This window comes from Amblyomma mixtum, chromosome 7, assembly GCF_055824585.1.
Source record: "Amblyomma mixtum isolate Tamu chromosome 7, ASM5582458v1, whole genome shotgun sequence".
NCBI lineage: Eukaryota > Metazoa > Arthropoda > Arachnida > Ixodida > Ixodidae > Amblyomma > Amblyomma mixtum.
Genome location: NC_143018.1, coordinates 2,867,529 through 2,889,187, shown reverse-complemented (window position 1 = coordinate 2,889,187; position 21,659 = coordinate 2,867,529). Strand labels below are relative to the sequence as shown.

At 47.0% G+C, this 21,659-nt stretch overlaps 1 long non-coding RNA gene across 1 annotated transcript in view; it reads left to right on the top strand.

The window, feature by feature from the left end:
* The window catches only part of LOC149334808 (uncharacterized), a 37,320-nt gene extending 31,912 nt beyond the window's left edge, over positions 1 to 5,408 (top strand). The window contains exon 3 of the long non-coding RNA XR_016284454.1: positions 5,282 to 5,408. This is a non-coding gene — a long non-coding RNA (uncharacterized LOC149334808). The remainder of the gene's footprint in view (positions 1 to 5,281) is intronic.
* The last annotated feature ends 16,251 nt before the right edge of the window (positions 5,409 to 21,659 follow it).

Genomic DNA, 21,659 nt, shown 5'->3' with positions numbered 1-21,659 from the left:
GTTATGATAAAGCGCGTTGCTCTCCTTATTACCTTCAGTTTAGCTGCGGCACATTACTGCCTCTCAACAGTGTTCTTCCCGCCGTCGCCTCCACGAGTAGTTAAGCTCGGGATGGCATCGCCGATGCCGCCGCCGCCCGTATCGTGTAGCTCGACACAGGTTCTCCGCTTCCCAAGATTCTCAAGAGTGCCTTCACAACTGTCGCCATCGCGATGATACCTACCCTCCGAGATTCCTTACCTTGTGGTGTCTCGTCCCGCCCTGTGGCCCTCTCTGAAAACCTGGCGCACTATACCGTCCCTTATCAAAGTGTACATCCTGTCACTGCCACGGCGTACGACATCGCATCGTTGTGTTCGCTGTCCGCGCATGCTACACCCTGCATTGAGATCGTCCATGTCTCTAGTACGCACCAAAATGTGCTTTTGGTGAGGGGGTAGTGCTGTGTATCATTAGAGGACGGAGAGACTGGACTGTCACGTGCACCTCACCCTAGCACGGCTTAAGAGGCAATGGAATCAGTTTCTGATACTCCAAAGAGGAGGCGTTTCGACAATGCAGACTGTTGCAAATGTATTTAGCAGCATGTCATGATATGAACAAAGCTCTTTTACGTCTGGAATTTTATGCTGTGGTTTAAGCAGCAAATTACTGTGGGGGTTGACTACCACAGCAGTGTGCACTATACGTATTGACAATGGGTGTGTGTACACTACAGAAGAATATAGGTGTGGGTGCAGTGAACGAATAAGGTTGTGGCAAGAAATACTGCTGTTGCTCCTAGGGTATCGCTCCACATACCTTTCCACAGTGAACTTCCTGCTGTTGCCTATTCACTGATCATCATTTGCAAGGGGCGTTCATCTTTCTTCCAACCAAATGGGCTGTCTTTAGGGCAAGTGATAGCGTGCGGGGAGACTCTGGGGAATATTAATGATAGCAAAATAGTACTGACATGAAAATGCACAGAGAAAGTTTACTTTTGCTCAACAAACAGACAATGCAATAGTATCTATCACACTGCACTTTCAAAAACTGTGAGTGCGAGACTAAAAGCTTTTTGAACTGGTAAAACAGGAGCATATAGGCCAGTAATACACAAATATTGCGAAGAAATACACAGCAAGCAATAGAGAGCAACAGACAATGCACAGATCATGCTACAAAATTACAAAATGAATTAGCACAATGACAGTGAATCAGCAAAAAAAATAGCAATACTCAACAACAATGAATACTATAAAATGTGAAACTTAAGCTATAAAAATGGGAGCGTAAACCAGCTTTTCATTATTGTGTACCAGCAAATTGTTTATTTACTGCAAGGATTGAGATCTGCATGATTTAACAGGTTTGTCAGCGAAAGTAGTGTGTAGGTGAAGGACTTTTTGTCGCAAGAAGGGCTAGTGGTTGGTACAAACCGCAGCTTTTTACAGGTTAACGTGAGCCTAACTGTACAAATGATAGATTTTCATGCTTTCGAAAGAAAGTTTTGTGGGATATTAGTAAGGTATGTGAGCTCTGTGTAAACAAACTATTCTCTAGTAGTGTTCCCCTTCTCAAACTATATTTTGTCACAGGTGTAAAAGACAAGCTTAACAGTCAGCAGTATGCTTCGTCAAGTTCTTTCTTGTCCTTCCTTTGCTTTGTGCTGCATTTCATCTTACATATGACCCACTCACCCAAACCTCTGGCTTAAAACAGTTAACCTCCGAGTATCATTCCACCTGCCTCATCCTGGCAAAGCAGCAGCCTCTGTACCAAGTAATCTCGCTACAAGGCCTTCATTTGGTTTGTAGTTAAATGGGTTTCCTTTATGGCAAGTGAGTGTTCCAGCTGAGATTAGGGGACTTAAAAGTAAAAAATTAGTTCTGACAGAAAACTGTACATGTCTGATATACGTTGCTTACAAGTAGTTCATTGCAAACATATTGCACTACACTTTCTTCAATGTCTTGTTTTTTAGCAGCAGTCATTTTAAAAGCCATGAATGTTGACACATTGAACTGGATTTATTGATGCTTGGTTACCAGAGCCTGTGTTCATGAGTTAATGCAGAAGCACATGAGAATTATTCTTATGGGGAAATAATTACGCATGTGTTGTCTGAACCATTAATAAAGGAAACAAATCTGAACTTGGAGGCAGATGAAATTCTACTGGAATAAATTTGTGCAAATGATGCCATAATGAGGCTCCTAGCATTCCTGAAATGCTAGGTAACAGCAAGGGGTATACAGTCGTGCATCAATTTTAATGGATTATTTGGTTCCCGGGCAGTACTGTTCATTAGGAGAATCATTCGCAACAATAAATCATGAAGAAGCAACACAACAACAAAAATCTCCCTATCAATGGTACATAATGGTTGACGTGCGCAGCATAAAGCTTTCACACTGTGTTTTACCGGTGGCCAAACTAAAAATACAGGACTACAAACATATTGTTGCAGACATGGTATTACAAGGGGTTAATTCCAATGGCACAATGACTATGTATCCCAGATAGTCCGTCCATCCCCTGCTGCACAATACACACACGCATTCTGTCACCACTGGTTGCACTAATATTTGTCACCGTAACTGCTTGAGGAAAGAGGGAACCATTGCAGCAACTCAAAGAACGGACAAAATGACCACCATGCAATAAGGCTCTATTTTAGAATTAGAGTGAGCAGACTCATGCAGCGTCCGAGTTTTTGAAAAAAAAAGAGACAGTACAGGCTTGACAATAGAGTTTTCCACATATTGGTGTTAATGTAATCGTAAACAGGTTAAAGCACTGTCTTGCCCACCACGAAGATGTACACTTCATGGCACATGCAGACAATGTCATCATCTGAATAGAAGTATTCAAGCAGCGTATACCCACCAAAGTATCACATCCCTTCATGAAGCTTCAGATTCATTTGAGGAAAAGCTCATTACCACAGGCATGCATATGTCTCCAGAATAAAATGAAATACAACGCAATCAAAGAGACACCTACAAAGAGATGCAAATGGCAGCTCAGCACGAGAGACAAGCGGTTGAAATGGTTAAAAGAAAGGTAGGTTGGTATTCTTGGAATTTCTGTGAGAAGAGAGCAGTGGCAGAATGGGTGCAGTAGTAGAAACTGAAGCCTCTAAATGAAGTCCTCATAAATGGCACCAGCTACACCAGCAATGCATCAACTTTGCTGCAGTGAAAGCAAAGCAACCTCGGGCAAAACGCCTTCTGTGCCAACCTACAGTTGCCATTTCCTCTCATTCTCATTATATACACAGAGCTAGCTCCTGTTACATCGTGCCATCTCTCTGGCTGCTACGCAGCTGAACCACCTGTTAATTCATCTTAACAAAACTGAACCTCAATTAGCCCAAGGTTTTAGTTGGTCAATACACTGAGTCATCTATTAATAAAAAAGGCAAGGAACACGGATCATGCAAGATGTTTCAGTTGCCTGAAAGATGCTTTGCCAGAGCATTCCGTATAGCTACGCCTGACGGCTCTACTCGGCTACTTGTGCACACTGGCTGAGGACGCCTCTCATCTGCACTTTGCACTGCACCAAACCAGCCTGCATCACACTGATCATTGAGCTGCTCACAGATATTGTGCAGCACACAAGCAGCGCGGATCACAGTGTTCACATTGTGTATGTTGCACTCCAGACCCTTCACCAAGATTCTGAAGCGTGCTTTCACACGTCCAAACGCATTTTCGACCACACGTCTGGCACTCGACATATGAAAATAATCACACACTGAAGAGCACAGGACACGATATCGCACACTCGTTCACGAAAGTGACGATGTAATGAAGCGCCGCAATTGACTGCACTAACGACGCACAAGTGTTGCGAACACAGTAAAAAATGAGGCACAACGGAACGAGCGATATGGCGGCTCCCGTTGGGACAGTAGTGGCTAAATATGGCTATTATGTTGACTGTAAAGTCAACTACGATCATTGTGTGTAGACTTCTTTCCAGCTTTACTCTAATGTCCGCCACATGCGCAGAAAAAAAACTGCCCCGCAGATAGAAGAACGAGAAACAACCGTTTTTTCGATCATATAATCTTTTTAAAGTAATCTTGATTGATAATACACTGCTTTAGGTGAAATCATAAATTCACAAAGGTGGTAATCACATGACGGTTTCCGTCACTCTAACCGACATGCCCAAATTGCGTGTAAGCACGGGTAACTGTGGTTTGCGTTAACTATGGTTAAGCCCTCTAACAGCAGTTAAGCTTAACTATAGTTAGGCTGCCCGTGTAAAGAGGATATAAGAAGGCATACCATTGTAACCATCCGGAACGTGGTTACCATGGAAGGAGGGTGAAGGGCATGGCGAGAGGAGTCTGCCTCACTAGGCTGACAGCCTCTTCTTTTGACATGATATCTTGTTGCCGGTAGTGCTGGAGTCTCCCTAGACTCATTCTATCAAGTCGGTCTGAGAGACACATGGTCTGCTCAGGTTGTTTAAGAAATCTCAGATAAGGAGCTCAGTCTTGTGCATAGCCTACCGCGTCCGAGGAAGTCTTTCTAGTGGTAAATGATGCTTCATCATTATGGGATAATGACAGAAGTTGTGCGCTCCTTCTTAGACGTGGTGGTCTGGCTGTTCTGTAGTTTCAGGATCAGAATCAGTTTATTGCAGTAAAAAAAAAACATCAGGTGGGCAAGAGAGATAATGAAAACTCTTTAATGAAAAACATATTTTAGCTGGCATGAATATTCGCTTACTCGTTACTCTGCATAGGGGAGGAAATAAGGAAGATGGACAAATTTATACTGATGGAGATCCCGTAGTCAGTAAATGTACTGGTACCTCCTTAGCGCACAGCTACAGCTTAATTTTTGCTGAAGTTACTGTGCTTAGGAAAACTCTCGCACCCGGGGGTTGCAAAGGAATTTGGCTGTTAATAAAACTAGTGCCGTCTTTTATTCATTTCAACAGGACCAAAAAGAATCAGATGGTTACTATTGTGGGTAATGCGAGATTTGAGCGCAGGTCATGACACGCCACCTGCCACCACTGGCACAGGTGGCGTGCTACGCTGCTAGCCACCTTCCAAGAGGCGTTTCCCTCTGCTACTTGGATCACCGGTTACGTCAACAGCGCCCACGCCGAGGGCGATGTGGGATGCAGGAATGCGCGCCTATGGCTTGTGGTATAGAAATGTCGCGCGTTTTGTTTTTCTAATGTTTTTCAGGGAGTTTCAGATGTAATTTAAGGTTGTCCTATCAGGATACATTGATAAGACAGACTTTTGATCTCATTTTATCCATCTCAGTGGCTGGAGCATCAACGACGGAAGTGGCGGCACCTAATACGAAAGGGACACCTAAGACGGAAGTGGTGCCAACTGTGACCGAAGGGGGGACACCCAAGACGGAAGTGGTGCCAACTATGACCAAAGTGGGGACAACTAAGACGAAAGTGGTGTCAACTACGACAAAAGTGGTACAGACAACGACACGGAAACCCCGTAAGAGGCTGTATTTTTAGGAGTGTACAACTTTCCGCCTTGTGAGAACTAGGAATACTAAACCAATCAAAAAAATTAAAGCATGGAATGCGATATTCAGGGATAATTAGAACGAAGTTGAAATATAGTGAGGGCGATAGACGGAAACGCGTTTTCTATCGGAGCGTGGTAAGCTGATGAAAATGTTACAAGTTTATTGCGGAACTGCACTAACGTACCGATAAGCTGTAAACAAAAGACCCGTAATCACATGAAAAACGCCTTGATGACTACAGTTCCTGATTGTTTATATTGTAAGATGCAACTGAAGGTAGCAAGGTTGAAATTAAGCATCAATGGACACCTTAAATACGCATCCATGGACACGTGGGCGCACTTTTCGCTATTTTTGCATGTGCTGAAAACTGCAATGGGACTAAACGAAAGAGTGAAGGGAAATCAGAGTTCTTATGGTGGCGTGCACCACACCTAAGACGCATAGAAAAATCCTTCGCATTAGGCCTGTGTCGCAGATCTGCAGCAGAAGAGTGTCTGGAATTGAAGGCTTGTACCCGAGTAGGAAGTTTCAGAAAATTCGCCCAATTAAACGCTTGTGCCCGAGTAGGAAATTTCAAGAAATTCATCGAATTGAAGGCTTGAAGGCTGGAATCGAAGGCTTGTATTCGAGTAGAAAGTTTTGACAAACTCGTCGAATGCATGTACTGGAACACTGTATTGCACGGAAGTTTTCTTGTTGTTCGAGAATAATTTTTTTTGCCTAAACTGAGACGCACACTTGCGTGAAGTAAAAACAAAATAATTACAGAAACCGTCATCCATATATCCTAGTTTAGACATGTATTTTACCTCCAGCCGCATATTGGGAAAGTTGAGGAGCAGCAGGGAAGACAACAGTAGGACTGAAGACGATCAAAGCCGCGACCGACGAGCGGAGTTTAGATGTTGGGAACCGAAGCGTGACGAAATGATCCTCCTCCAATTGTAGCGATATGGAGCAGCTTCCGAGAGGACACAAGGCAGGGAAATCTAGTTGCGATAGCTTCGTCTATCAACTGAATAATCAAGCACCGTGTTTTCGAGTGCAAGATTTTATGATGAGCCCAGCCCGTTTGACCAATCACGTCTCTCGGTAATGTTTTCGGATAGCTTGCGGCACAACAGGCGGTCAGTGCATCGGCAGCAGCTGGTTCGCGCGCTGCACGTGATGTGGCACTGCTATAGCATGGTACTTTGCGCGCTGTACAGGGAAAGGTGCAAGGATGAGAGTGACGTCACACTTGGGAAGTACCAAGTGTCGCCGTCAGTTTCAAGCCGCTGCCGGGCGTGAGCGTCAAAGTCTGCAGTGGATGGTTTCGTTGAAGGCGTTAGGCTTAGGGTTTGAAGGACTAAACGCAAGCAAGGAAAGCTGGAGGGCACACTTAAGCTCCATCCGTAAATACATGATGCGTTGAAGTTAATGGGTAAATGCGCATGCATGCAGAATTGGTTACTGTCTGCTTAACCTTCACAAATCTTCGGGAGTCCTCAAACCACGCCTGGCGCAGTGGGGGAGGATTAAGCAATGCGCAATTGCCACCGGTGGCGCTTGTGCGACCTAGGATGCTCTTCTCGCGTGCAGCCATTATCTGAACTGCAACCTGACACGGTGCACAGTTTGCTGACATTCAGGAGGGCAGGTTGTGTGAGACTACAAGGTTACGTTCCCCAGATGGCTCACCTGCTTCCTAGCTTGCTTCACTCAGAATTTTTCTCTTACGGTCAACGAAACCAACGAGGCAATCTACGACGTAGGGTTTACTGCGATACGATCTGCTTAGTTGAAGCTACCGCGTTAAAACAACTCCTGTGGAACGCAGCGATTCCTTTAGGTTCCTTTATCGCGTGGCTCAGCACATTTTAATCGCGGCAAATGTTTGAAACGATAGCTAATTATGAAATTCATTCTGCAGAGCAGTAAGGTGGAAAGAATGGAATGTTTCCGGAATGCGCTTTCGGCACTGAGAGAGCGACATCGCCCGAAAGAGTTTCTTTGAGGAATAGGAACATGTTAAATTTTATAGACGGGACTTTCAAGTATTCAATGAAGAAGCTGTGTCTTGTATATTATTCATGCAACACTTGTATTTTAAAATTGATTTCTTAATTTTTCTCGCCAGTGTAGTTTGTGAAACTGGCACATAGTGAATTTGCGACACTGGGCATTTATTCTATATAGCGCAAATAGAGCGATCCATAAATTACGATCAAAAGGACAGCAGCCATCATGATCCTTGAAAAAGTATTTTTTGTCGTTGTACTCACAGTTGTGGAAGTGCTTTAAAGCTTGCTAGCCTCATTCCAGGAAAAAAATGTTCATAAGTACGGGGATGTGTGTATCGAAAATCAGTCGGTGACTGCTTCCAAAAGAAGAAGCATTTTTTGATAAATGACAATCTGAAAGCATGGGCAGGTCATCAGACACTCTTAGACACCTGCCAGGGTTTTTTGTTTGTTTCTAGCTTATTTTATGCGTGTTTCTTCATATCCATATGCTCTATTTACTTTATTTATGCTGCCAAGCCTGTGCCAATAGATCATTTGGGCGCTTCTTACAGCGGTTGCCTGCCGTCTGCTCTGTTTTATCGCATCTTTCGCGGTGCTTCCCACCTGTAAACTTTGGATAAAAACGCAGGATGGGTGCAGCAGAAGTTAAAAAAAATTTTTAGCTGCTAGATTGAGACAGAAGAGGAAGAAGCACAACTGGATAGTATGAACTTTAAAAAGTTTTCAGCATTGCCAAATGAGGCAGATGAACCAGAACAGAACTAAATAAGGAAAGTGTGGGTCATGGGGCAATTTTGGTTGGCTCAAAATGAAGGAAGCCAAAGTCCACCTCGATACCATCCTGAATAGCGAGCATGTTGGCCCAAAGGTTTTAAAGGATGACATACTCTTAAAGCAACAATTTTTACCACAAATCTGAAACGCACCTATCCCTGTAAGAGACACACACACTCACATTTCATTTCCCTACGCTCTTTCAATAAATATGAGGTGCAATATGAGGTGAACTGCAATAGCTGTGTCACATATAGTGTAAGCATTGTGCGCGAACCTCATCTTCATTTGTCTATATTCATCATCCTCTCCCATCATCGTCTTCGTGGCGTACGCCATCCCTGCTGGTGGCAATAAAGCCTGCTCCGGCCGTTCCGAGCTTCTCAATACCAGTAATTCTCCTGTCCCATACAAGCGCAACACTCTACCTACGTGTCTGCATGTGTAAGAGTATTGTAAGAGTTTTTTAAGAGTCCGACCTCTATAAAGAGACAATGGATACATTTCGTCTTTGTTACCGTCTTATCCTGGGCGGATTCAGTGGCATGGCCATATTACGCGCGTCAGCAAACACTGCTGTTTCTGCTATTTTTGTTGTTTTCATTTAGTTTTCACTCTAAGCACATTGTATCTATGGCTCGTTATTACGCGTCGCGTTGGCTCGGTGTCTTTGGCGTTCGGCTACTGCTAGCAACGGCGTGGGATTGAATCCTGATCACGGCGGCCACGCTTTGAGGAAGGAGAGATGCAGATACGCCCATGAGTTATGCGGTACCAGCGGACGTTAAACAACATCAGGTGGTGAAGATATTGGCAATCGTTTACGCTTTGCTGTGTCACTGGCTGAACTGAAGGGAAGCCGTCGCGGTGGTATTAGCTGTATGGTTTTAGCTTTATTTTTGTTTTGTTGTTAGTTGCCCGGCGCTGACACGGTGTTAAATCTTTTTTTCTGCCGCATACTCAAGATGGTGCCTAGTTTTTCTAAAACGATCGTAATCACGCGCAACTTCCCACGACATTCGCGATTGCTGTCACTGCTTTCAGCGCCTTATCAAAAAAGTTCGTTGTAACCTTTAAACTGAACACAGCTAAGACCAGCAGTAATTGATCTTACACGCCGCCCATCGAGTACGATTCATATCGGTGCCGTGGAGTTGTTGAATTATTTGTGGGGACGAGGAAAGAAAAGAAGGGCAGGCTTTGTAATTCGAATGTTGGAATGACACCGGCCTCCCTTATATCAAAAACCTTGCCGTGACTGCATGCAGACTGACGACTACCTGCAAATATAAACTTCTTCGGCATGTCTCTTCATATGGTAAGCTTTCGGTACGTATTAGTGCCAAAGCACTATTCTGTTGGGTAAACCATTTGCAAGATCTTGAGATGTCTGCGGTTTTGTCCCAAGCGGAAGAGAGATATAAGAATAAATCAAATAAATATCCGCAACTGGGAATCGCACCCAGGCGGCGTGAACAGATCAGCTTAGCTGGCCATTGCGCGAGTGCATTAGGCTACCACCGCATTCGAACACGCCTCGTGTCAAAGTGCAACACTCTCTCCGGCTGTGCATTGCACATCTTCTTCTGTATCTACTAATAGTGCTACCAAAATAGTATTCGCGCTTTGAGCGGTGTGGCGGTAGTGACAAAGAGGTCTGCGCTGAATGCGTTGGCGTGGACCACGTTTTCGCAGAAACAAGGCACTAGAGCAATGTGCTCTGACGTTCACAACTGCTGCAGAAACGCGGCACTGGAGCATCGGCCGCCGGCGTCCACTGGGCACTCTGGCGTTGACGATGAAAATATGATTACGTGCATAACTGGCACCCTGGGTAAGTGGACACCTGAATCGCGCTTTCAGGTTTGTTGCGATGGTGTCCACCTGCAAAAACTGTGCTTCCGCACAATATTTTGTGCTCAGCGATGCTATACCTCTAGCCAATTTTTTTTATGCAAACCATGCATGCGGGTATGAAGTCAGAAAAAATCCATGATATAAAAAAATAGCGCGGAGACGCGAGAGGGAAAGAGGAGGACGCAGACAAGCCCTAATTCGCAACTTGGGTTTATTGTTAAATGTACACAACTTATACAGGGCGTGATTCTAAACACGTAAAAGCATGCAACAAGCAGGTTCCTCTCGGGAGCCGGGTCAAAGGTTAAAACGGAACAAATGCAGCACTTGCCGCTCACCGCTTTCTGAAAGGAAATTAGTGCAAAAATTCTTTAACAATCACCTTGCAAGGTGGAGGCAGAAAACAATGTATTCACAATCATGTATGGCTGGCCAATACTCTGCTCTGGACAGATACGTATGGGCTAAGCTTCCATAATTTCACAGGCTAGCTGGGCGCTGTTTCTAAAACAGGATGGTTGTTCTGTCAGACACAGGTCCTGTTCGTCCTGTCGTTCGTCCGTGTTTCGTGTTTCCTTCACGCTTTTTTTTTACATCATGAATCTTCACCAACTCGCCCATGTTTCGGCTTTACAGAGGAAAGAATCCGTACCTTCCGCACCATGACCTTCGTATCCACTGTAAAAGCTCCATATAGTCCATTATGACGTCCGTCACGATCGTATGTAATTTGTTTATTGCCTGAATGCGTGATATAGAAAGCCTGCAGAATATACATGTTTTCCATATAGATTTACGTTGATTCATTGCAGTATTGGTAGTTGCGACTGAACCGAATTTTCGAACAGCAGTATAGAAGGCTTCTACAGGTGGAAGTTGTGCAATCGACCTGTCGATTATATCTTTCGCGTTCAATTTTTTCTCGCTTTGTTTGAGAACTGCGTTAACTTAGACGGAAAAAATGGCCTTTCATTTAAAATGTGCGCGAGGAAACCTGAAACTACCTCTGGAAAAGCGTATATGTGGTGAATGACGCCCCTAAACAAATTCACAAGAGCTTTTGCAACGACCTATCTCGAGAATCCTCGCGAAGACCGATGCTGGCCAACACAAAAATATGGTGGTGATTAAAAAATAACGTTTGCCGATCTGGCGTTTGTTCCGAGCTGTGCTCAGGGTCTGGCATCGGACAGTCTTGGAAACTCTGAGTACCGCTAGTGGCCCATGCATAGGTCATTGTGCCCTTTTTTGTGAGTGGTAGTAAGGAGGCCTCGCAGCTGAGTTTGGTCTCTTTAGTCTAATTTAGCACGGGAGGACGTTGATATCGAGATACTGTGTGGCGATCCGAACGAGAAAAAGGCCGGACCTTCTCCTGCAAGTGCAGTATAACGAAATGAAAAGAAGAAAGCGCGCAATGACAAGTAGCTACTTTGTTCAGATATGTGATACGATATTCTTGGCGTTACAGTAAGCCTGAAAATCCGTAGTCTAACTTACGTTGTGAGTGCATGAATACGGAGCGGCAAAACATTCCTTCATATTTCAACTAAACTAAGTGTTACGGAGTCTGTACCGGGCTATAACAGAGGGCAACAGGCTGTGCGACCAGACAGACATTCCTGCGATCATGCCCCAGGTAGCACATGACAGCGGGCCGTTGTTAGAATACCGCTGGCCAACCATGGCCCTAAGTGGGCCCATAGTTCCCAATGGGTTTCTGATATTGGCTGAACCACTCATTACCGCATCCAAAGATGGCCCTGGTTGTGCATCGCTTTCCCTGTACTGGCTGTGCCATCACAAAATCCTGGCTATCATGGGCCAGGTTAGCCAGAATTTTCGTACTTTTTGCCATTGTCGGTTGTGCCATCACAATATCCTTGCTTGCATGAGCAGGTTAGCCAAAATTTTCCCGCTGTTTGCCATGGTCGGTGTGTCCATCTTAAAATCTTGGCTATCACGGGCCATATAAGCCAGAGTTCCCCCACTGTTTGCCGGAATTGGCTCTGGCATTTAAGAAAGCTGTCTATATTGGCCTAGCGTTGCCGTCACTTATCGAGAGTTAAAAGTATGCTGGCAAACGGCGGTCAACCTGGTGACATCTGATAAACCGACATGGCAACGTTCAGTATTGCTAGAGCAGAGAGCGACACTTCCTATATTTTTTCGAACTTGTAAAAAATCATTCTAGCTCTCGATAAGAGGTATGAGACCTGTATAAATATGTCTCATCTCAGTTTAACTATAATTGGCATGTTGAAGTTGCCAAAGTACATGTTTTACGTTCATCCTTGAGATCAAAGCACATGTTCCTGGAGCACATTATAGCATACGAGCAGTATTAGATTAGTAGCGCATTGCTATTGCTCGACTATTACCACTGCAATTCTGCCACAACACCCGTGTTACCCGCACTTTTAAGTGGCATTTCAGTCGATTTTTATTCGACACTTCTAATGGCATTCGGTCCGAACGGAGTTGTGCTCACAACAGTTTCTAAATTCATTCGGAAGCATTCAAAACACATTCGCTCGGTGTATAGCTGCTGCCAATGAGGTTTGTTTTTGTTTCATCGCTGTTTTGAAGTGGAACAAAGACGTCACGACTACTTGGGTGGTGGTTAGTGGACTGCGCTTTTCCGTCCACAGAGGAAGCGGTGTGTCGCATAAGATCAACGACGACACCAATCAGACCAACGACCACAGATGTAAAGAATTATTAATACTAAGTAACACGAGCGGCTGCACAAATCACTAAAATTTGTTTTAAAAGGCCCTGTAAATTGAGTAATTAAAGAATGCGTGCTGGCTTGACCCAGTGGTAATGATTCGTGTAATAATATATGGCCTAGCCAAGCCGCTAATTAACGAAATGTTTTCTTTGTTTGAGATAAGCAAGGACAGAGCTCACGCTGTTGAGTTTGTCGGATTTCTGGGCATAATGACCCGCCTATTTGTCATGGAACATTATGAATTTGAAAGCGTTTTTTGATGTGCTGCTCGAGCGAGTGTCTCGAAACCAGCCAAAAGGCTTCTACAAAAATCAAATAACTTTCATTTCATTAATTTTTTTAATTAGAGAACAAAATTTTTATTCACTCTAGGAATTCCCTGCCGCAGTGCGCAGCGGGCGCTGCTTTACGGAGATCGCGATTCAAACGTGATAACTTAGTGCAAGTGTATTCGCTAAACCGACTTTGCGCGCAGTTTTATCAACATTCAGAAACGAAGCAGTCGCCTCGTAATTTAGAATTATGCGTTGCGCAACGTGAAATATTAGGCCGGTGCTTCATAAACGCGCGCGGACACGCGCTAAGAGATTCCTACCCTTCCCTTCGTCGGGCCCTGTCATCGCGTCTTTCCCGTGTTGCCTGATTTGCTATTTCCTTCCTTTTCTGCAAAGCGCAATGTTGGAAATTGTTGTTTTTGTGCATTTTATTCTTCTGTTGCGTAATTTGCATTTTTATTCGCAAGTTTTTTTTTTGCTTTCGAACATCACCTTCATCGATGAAAACCATCGGAAGTAATTGCGAACCACAATTCTCAGCATGCTTTTGTTTGTTTTTGCTTTTTTGCGTCAAACTTCCACAGCAACTAAGAATGTGAGGATTAATCGAAGACTACCGAATAAATTTACTGACAACTGGTGTCAGACGCATGTTATTCTAGCTTGTTTGACACCTGTACGGTACATCAAACTATGAAAGAGCGCCCATTCTGCTTGCATAATATTTTATTGCTTTATATTTTTGTTATTTTTTGTTAACAGTTTAAGCCAAATTGAACTAGCAGAAGCCACATCCCACGGCCCCACAAAACACGTGAGTGTCTGAAGTCCTTTCGGCGAAATTCATCTTGAAGCTGCACGTTTTTCGCATCAAAGTTTTCGGGCGCCGAACATGATGCTTTTGCTGCGGCTTTGTAACAATACTTTGACGCTTCCGTGTTTTCCACCCTCTTTTTTCTTATAGACCTCCCCCATGTTTGCAAACAAGCGAGGGGGCGCTGCAGTCGCTGGCGGGCTCGTGGTAGGCAAGGGGCCAGTGAGTGGCGGCGAGTTGCGGTGGTGCAGCGCCGGTTTTCAAGGGCGCGTTTTGAGTTTCTGAGAATCGTAGCAATGGTTGATGCTTTCAACTTAGTATTCCTCGAAGTACGCCGGCTCGCGTTGGCCATGTACGGCGTATTTCGCCACAGTGTGTATTGGGTTCTGGCTAGAAAGCATTTCTGCAGTTGGTTTCAACCCCATGCATTCAATAAAATAATAAGTTTTTGGCACTCTGCACTACCCAGAATGATTATGCCTCGGCACAGTAGTGAGGGAAGCACTGGCGTTTTTTCGGCAGAGCCTACATGCGCTCACCGTCTGTTGACACACGTGTCGCGCAGTGCGAAAAGTGGGGACAGCGTCGATCGTGTCCCGATCTCATCTGTCTCGCGTAACCGCTGTTTTTAGCCGTCAGATCAGGCACAAGCCAGGTCGACTTCTCCCCTTCTTAAACTGATCGATTTGGTGAAAAGTTTGGATTCCTGCAATTATATTTTTTCCTAGCCCTGGGTCTTCTGTTTGGTGACGAAAAATTACAGCAAAATATTCAGTAGAAATTCACAAAAGTACGGTTTTTAGATCTGTGGTCGTCAAAAACTGTGAGGTAATGGGGTTTCTGATGGGCCTGGCATGTCGCGAACTCTGCGGGTTTCCGACGACAGAGCACCACAATGATAGCATCCCTTCGAAGAAGTGGGATCACCGGTTTCGTTGATTTCAGTGCCGCATTTCTTTGACCAAAGCGAAAGCGAACAGGCCATAAACGAGGGAAAAAACTTAAAGGTTTGTTTTGTGATCTACCACATTTTCTGCGATTGGCATCACTCACCCCTTCGTAAATTTGTAACGAAGGGAAATAGAATGATTCTATTTGTCGCGAACGATTCCAGAGACGTCGAGGAGTGCAATAAATATCTCGATTTTTTTTCCCTAAAGGAGCAGTAGTATGTTAGTTATTTTTATAAGCAAAATTTTCTTGCGACTATGCATGCATAAGTACTGAGAATCTAAAAAAAATAATAACGCCATCATAGAGAGCAGGGCTTTGGGAAGATGCTGGCATAAACAATTTCCGCACTTTCTACTTAATTATTCGAGACCCGGGGTGACTCGACGAGGGTGTCAATTATTAGCAATGAACTGTAACAGGTATAGCTGAAAATAAAGGTCATTACTGAAATTAGAAGAGGAATTTCATATTTGAACCAAATTTGGTTACATATCTCATGCTTCAATAAAGAAAACACTTTTCATTGCCTGATCCCCTGTCAATCTGCAACGTGCCTCTGTTGGTAGCCGCCTGCGGTTGCTTCTTTCCAAACAGGCTTCACGATCATTTACTACTTCATCAAACAGCTTATGACACATGCGTGATGCAATGAAAAGCATGTGGATTTTAGCTCACTTAAAGTGCGCTGTTCGAAGCATGTCAACGTGACCTCGCAAGATTGTCACAACTTACCTGACTTCTTTCTACTAGAATCAAATATATGTATCGGCCATGGTAAGAAATAGTTCCAAGTATATACGTATTAAAGGCCCCACAACGCGCCAATATACGTTCGTATAACTTCTGCACACGTTAAAACATGCTGTGCTATCGACAAAATAACGCACTCCCAAAATGACTCTCCCCCGTCCATTTAGCACTAATGCACGCATGGCTGTTCTTGCCAGAGTGTACCGCATGTGGAGCCCCAAGAGCTGATTTCCATCACATACTCTACATACGCTCTGAGTTCCAGCCGCCATCAGAGTGGTAACTCACTCACCTCGAGCGATGGGAGGTCGCAGAGTCCAGCTCCGACCCAGCTGTCCAAAAGCAGCTGGCGGGCTGGGCTTTGGAAGTCTCGGGACGTCGCCGACGGCCGGCCACTTCGAGACCATGAGCCAACCCAAGAATAGCCTAAGATATGGCTCAATATTTATCAAAGTTTACCACCACAATCTGCGCTGTCCAATGTGTCAAAATGGTAGCGCTTGGCCCAAATGCCAGAGTAGGACCGATGCATGTGTCAATTTGTTTCAACAATTCCCAACGTTCGACCAATAGTGTTGTGCTGCCTGCGGCATTACTTCTTCACTACTAGACAAGAAAGCACTTCTACGGCTCGCGTTTAAAATCTAAATGTGCTTCATCATATTTGCACTGAGCTAATCTGTTTGATTGGAATTTCAGGCTTCGTGATTCGTGATTCGTAGCGGCATGGTTTTATTTACACAGGCAACTCTTACCAGCAGCAGGGTCACACTGGCATCTCGCTGTAGCGATGCGTCTAAACTCAGCCACTTGAATTGCCTCGGCGCCTGCGCGGGCAAGCAGACATCTATAGACGCAAGGAACGCCGAAAAGAAAACTTTCCCAACTTCGACAGTGTTGCATGAACTACCTGCTTATCATGCACCTTGACGTCGCTGCCAGCAGAACCTTGGCGAATTTGCTGCCTAGAAAAAGTACCGAAGGAAGCCTTTAGTAGGCGCTCTTGGCAGCAGCAGGGTCACGCTGGCGTTTCGCTGTATCCTTACATCTGAACTCTGCCACTTGAATTGCCTCGGCGCCTGCGCGGGCAAGCAGACATCCACGGAAGTCAGCAACGCGGATAAGAAAACTTTCACAACTTTGTCAGCATCGCATGAACTACCAGCTCAACCTGCGCCTTGACGTCGCTGCCAGCAGCACTTTGGCGGAATGGCTGTCTAATAAAAGTACCGATGGAAGCCTTCAGTAGGCGCTCTTGGCAGCAGCGGGGTCACACTGGCATCTCGCTGTAGCGATGCATCTAAACTCTGCCACTTGAATTGCCTCGGTGCCTGCGCGGGCAAGCAGACATCCATGGAAGTCAGCAACGCGGATAAGAAAACTTTCACAACTTTGTCAGCGTCGCATGAACTACCAGCTCAACCTGCGCCTTGACGTCGCTGCCAGCAGCACTTTGGCGGAATGGCTGTCTAATAAAAGTACCGATGGAAGCCTTCAGCAGGCGCTCTTGGCAGCAGCGGGGTCACACTGGCATCTCGCTGTAGCGATGCGTCTAAACTCAGCCACTTGAATTGCCTCGGCGCCTGCGTTGGCAAGCAGACATCTATAGACGCAAGGAACGCCGAAAAGAAAACTTTCCCAACTTCGACAGTGTTGCATGAACTACCAGCTCAACCTGCGCCTTGACGTCGCTGCCAGCAGCACTTTGGCGGAATGGCTGTCTAATAAAAGTACCGATGGAAACCTTCAGTAGGCGCTCTTGGCAGCAGCGGGGTCACACTGGCATCTCGCTGTAGCGATGCATCTAAACTCTGCCACTTGAATTGCCTCGGTGCCTGCGCGGGCAAGCAGACATCCATGGAAGTCAGCAACGCGGATAAGAAAACTTTCACAACTTTGTCAGCGTCGCATGAACTACCAGCTCAACCTGCGCCTTGACGTCGCTGCCAGCAGCACTTTGGCGGAATGGCTGTCTAATAAAAGTACCGATGGAAGTCTTCAGTAGGCGCTCTTGGCAGCAGCGGGGTCACACTGGCATTTCACTGTAGCGATACATCTAAACACTGCCACTTGAATTGCCTCGGTGCCTGCGCGGGCAAGCAGACGTCTATGGACGTCAGCAACACCGATAAGAAACTTTCACAACTGCGGCACCGTCGTATGAACGACCACCGCATCCTGTACCTTGACGTTTTTGTCAACAGCACGTTGGCGGAATCGCCGCCGAATGTATCGAAAGAAACCTTTAGCAGGCACTCTTGGCAGTAGCGGGGTCTCGATGTAATCGCCCATCTGAACTTTTGCAGGTTGGTCTTGTTCATTGACTCTATTCATTATTTAGCGGTTGCAATCCTTGCTGCTGCCAAATAAGTTAGTCCTGTGAACATGAAAGAAAATTGGTCACAGGGCTTGTTATGTCGTTCCGATATTGATGCTCGCTTTCGGAGATATAATGAATTTAAATTAGTTTGTCATATGGCAAATGTTCGGGTGTCCTAGAAGGTCAATTCCTCACATTGAAGGAAAGAACAAAAACTGATGGTGATGCCAAACATGCTTCATGGGAAAATCCCTCAGTTTGGTGAAAGACAAGTCCCAGCGAGACTCTTCTGCTTCTAAAATTGATATGCCTGAGAACGCTCATGACGGTATGTCTATATTGCCCTCACTGTGTCGGACATTTTGTCGGACATTTTGTCGGACATTCCCGGATGGTATCATTTCATTGCCCGGATGAGTGGAATTCAGTGCCGGAATGTTGGCTCTCGATCTCGGCGTGACGTCACCCCACTGCCGACAACGAGATCTAAAAGCATTTGGTTTGGTTTGGTTTATGGGGTTTAACGTTCCAAAGCGACTGAGGCTATGAGAGACGTCGTAGTGAAGGGCTCCGGAAATTTCGACCACCTGTGGTTTTTTGACGTGCACTAACATCGCACAGCGCACGGGCCTCTAGAATTTCGCCTCCATCGAAATTCGGTGGCCGCGGCAGAAATCGCGCCCGCGTCTTTGAGAGGTGCCGTAGTGGAGGACTCCGGGCGCCTTTGTGTTTCGCCTCCATCGAAGGACGCGCGCCGAGCGTTCAGCAGGTGCGCATCGGCTCTGCCGATTTTCGGCTGGAGCCGCGGATTTTTTCCACCCCGGGCCAACAAGATCTGCACCACCGTGCTCCGGGAGTCACAGGCGATCGACGGATATCTTTTTTTCCGAGGTGAGATCCCCTTGTACAAATCCTGGCAAAGCGAAATTTCGAGCACGCTGGGCGGCGCCGCTAGGCCTGATAGCGGCGCCAACGCCCGGCGCGGCGGAGCCCCTGCTCTGCGATAATATTGCCACCTAGTATTTCCAGGTGGCGCATACGAAGTAGGGCGACGACGACGAAGTAGGGCTCGCGCCGTGGGGAGTCTGTCGCTGTTGTTGCCCCAGCTTGCCTGGCCTTCCCTTTCGTGCCTACTAATAAACCCCCCTTCGTCAGCAAGTACGTTACAGTCTGGTGTAGGCGCTGGGTAAGATCCCTGTATATGTCTAATACTCCTCCGCATACCCTGGGCTCCAGTCCTTCGCTGGTGGACACCCCTGTGCACCGTGCTTGCCGGAGAAACCAAGGCCTACCTCCCGAACACGGGCTTTTGGAGTCTGCAAGAGCACCCACCCATCGACCTGTTATGCCAGCTGCAGCCTACTATACCTTGCAGAATCCGCGACTGCCCAAACCATTCCATGGCAGTCAGCTCGAAGACGTCGAAGACTGGCTGGTCGAGTTTGAACGCGTGGCCTCGTTCAACCAGTGGGACGACGCAGCCAAGCTTCGAAACGTCTTCTTTAGCCTGGAGGATGGGGTACGTACGTGGTACGAGAACCGAGAAGATGCGCTAACATCATGGCATGAGTTCCGCCGACGCCTGCTGGAGACCTACACCAGCACGGATCGCCGAGAACGGGCTGAACGGGCTTTGCAGTCTCGCATTCAAATGCCGAATGAGTCTGTAGCCATGTACGTGGAGGATATGACTCGGCTCTTCCGGCGAGCTGACCCGGCCATGCCCGAAGAGAAAAAGGTGCGCCAACTCATGCGCGGCGTCAAAGAACAGCTATTTGCAGGCCTCGTGCGCAGCCCACCATCGACCGTCGCTGCATTCCTTGCCGAGGCCGCGACGATGGAAAAGGTTCTTCAACAACGTTCTGCGACTTACAACCGGCCCGTGCATGCTGCTGCAGTCACCGAATCGTTTGCCACCGCCGGGAGCCACCCTGACGATTTGCGCGAACTGATTCGCACCATCGTGCGTGAAGAGGTCCTCAAGTTTTGCAGCCCTTCGCAGTCTGCACTTGGTTCGCTTTCCGCTCTTGTTCGCGAGGAGGTGCAACAGGCGTTCAGGGGTCCTACCGTCGAAACACCACCTCTGCCGGGAGACTACAGCCGCCCCACCTATGCCGAAGTTGCGAGACGCCCGGCTGCAGCTTCGCCACCGCCGATTCCAGTAACGCCTCCTGCACCGCTGTCCCCAGTTCCACCAGTCCCGTATTTCGACGATCGCCGAGTGCACTTGCGGAAGGCCGATGTCTGGCGCACACCTGACAACCGGCCACTCTGCTTTCAATGCGGAGAACCAGGCCATCTCTACCGCAATTGCTCTTATCGACGCCACGGTCTGCAGGGCTTTCGCGCCGATTCGCCCAGACCCCGGTTTGGCCACCGGCCTCCAGCCATTGAAGACTTCCTCGCGGAACAGCGACTTTCAGCCCGTGCGCCGCATCAGCCGCGCTCATCTTCTCCGCGGCGCTCTTCCCCGAACCCGCACAGCTCCCCGCGAGCAGTACAGGGTCGCTCGCCGAGCCCTCGCCGGGAAAACTGAGACCAGCGACCTTCGGGGGCGAGGTCGCTGGGAGTCGCTGCGCTGAAGACCTCCCGCCGTCGCCGCTACGCTCCGACCGTGAACAGACAGTACCGTCATCTGACCAAGACAGCTGCGTTTCCTTGGGCATACCTGTTCTTCTCGACGGTCACAGAGTCAGTGCATTAGTGGACACCGGGGCCGACTATTCAATTATCAGTGATAAATTGGCGACTCTTCTAAAAAAAGTCCTTACGCCTTGTTCTGTAGTGCATCTCCGTACTGCCGGTGGTCATCTCGTTACTCCAAAGGGTACTTGCACGGCTCGCGTTCAGATTCAGGGATCTACGTTCGTCGTCAGTTGTGTAGTTCTATGCAATTGCTCCCGCGATCTCATTATCGGCATTGACTTTCTGCGGGAGTATGGTGCTGTCATCGACCTCCGCCGACGAATCATCACCTTTTCGACCGGTAAAGCGACCCACCTCGCCGAATCTTGCCATCGCAGTGCCGCCCTTCGTGTTTCTGCAGACAGTGTCACGTTGCCGCCACGGAGCAGTGTTTTGGTTGAAGTCACTTGCAACGACTTGCATGACGCAGAAGCAGTCGCCGAGGCTAACCGTTCACTCCTGCTTACTCAAGGCACCTGCGCCGCTCGCAGTCTACTGACGCTTCGTGGTAGCCGGTCTGCGGTCCTGGTCACTAATTTTTCTAATGAGTACCGGCACCTTTTTGCAGGAACGGCTATCGCTTCTGCCGAACCTGTTACCGATATTCCCGTTTGTTTTGCGTCCGCGGCAGCCGGCACTGACGAACCTTCCCTTGAAAACGTCGACATAAACTGCCACCTGTCTCGGGAGCAACGCCTGGCTTTGGAACAGCTGCTGAAGGAATACAAGTCGTGCTTCGCTTCCGCCTCGAAGGTTCGTCAAACACCCATCACGCAGCACCGCATCATCACCTATGACGACGCTCGCCCTATACGACAGCAGCCTTATCGTGTTTCTGCTAAAGAACGGGCGGTTATCCAAACTCAGGTTCAGGAAATGCTTGACGATGGCGTTGTTCAACCTTCCCAAAGCCCGTGGTCTTCACCTGTCCTTGTTAAGAAGAAGGACGGCACTCTCCGGTTTTGTGTCGACTATCGCAA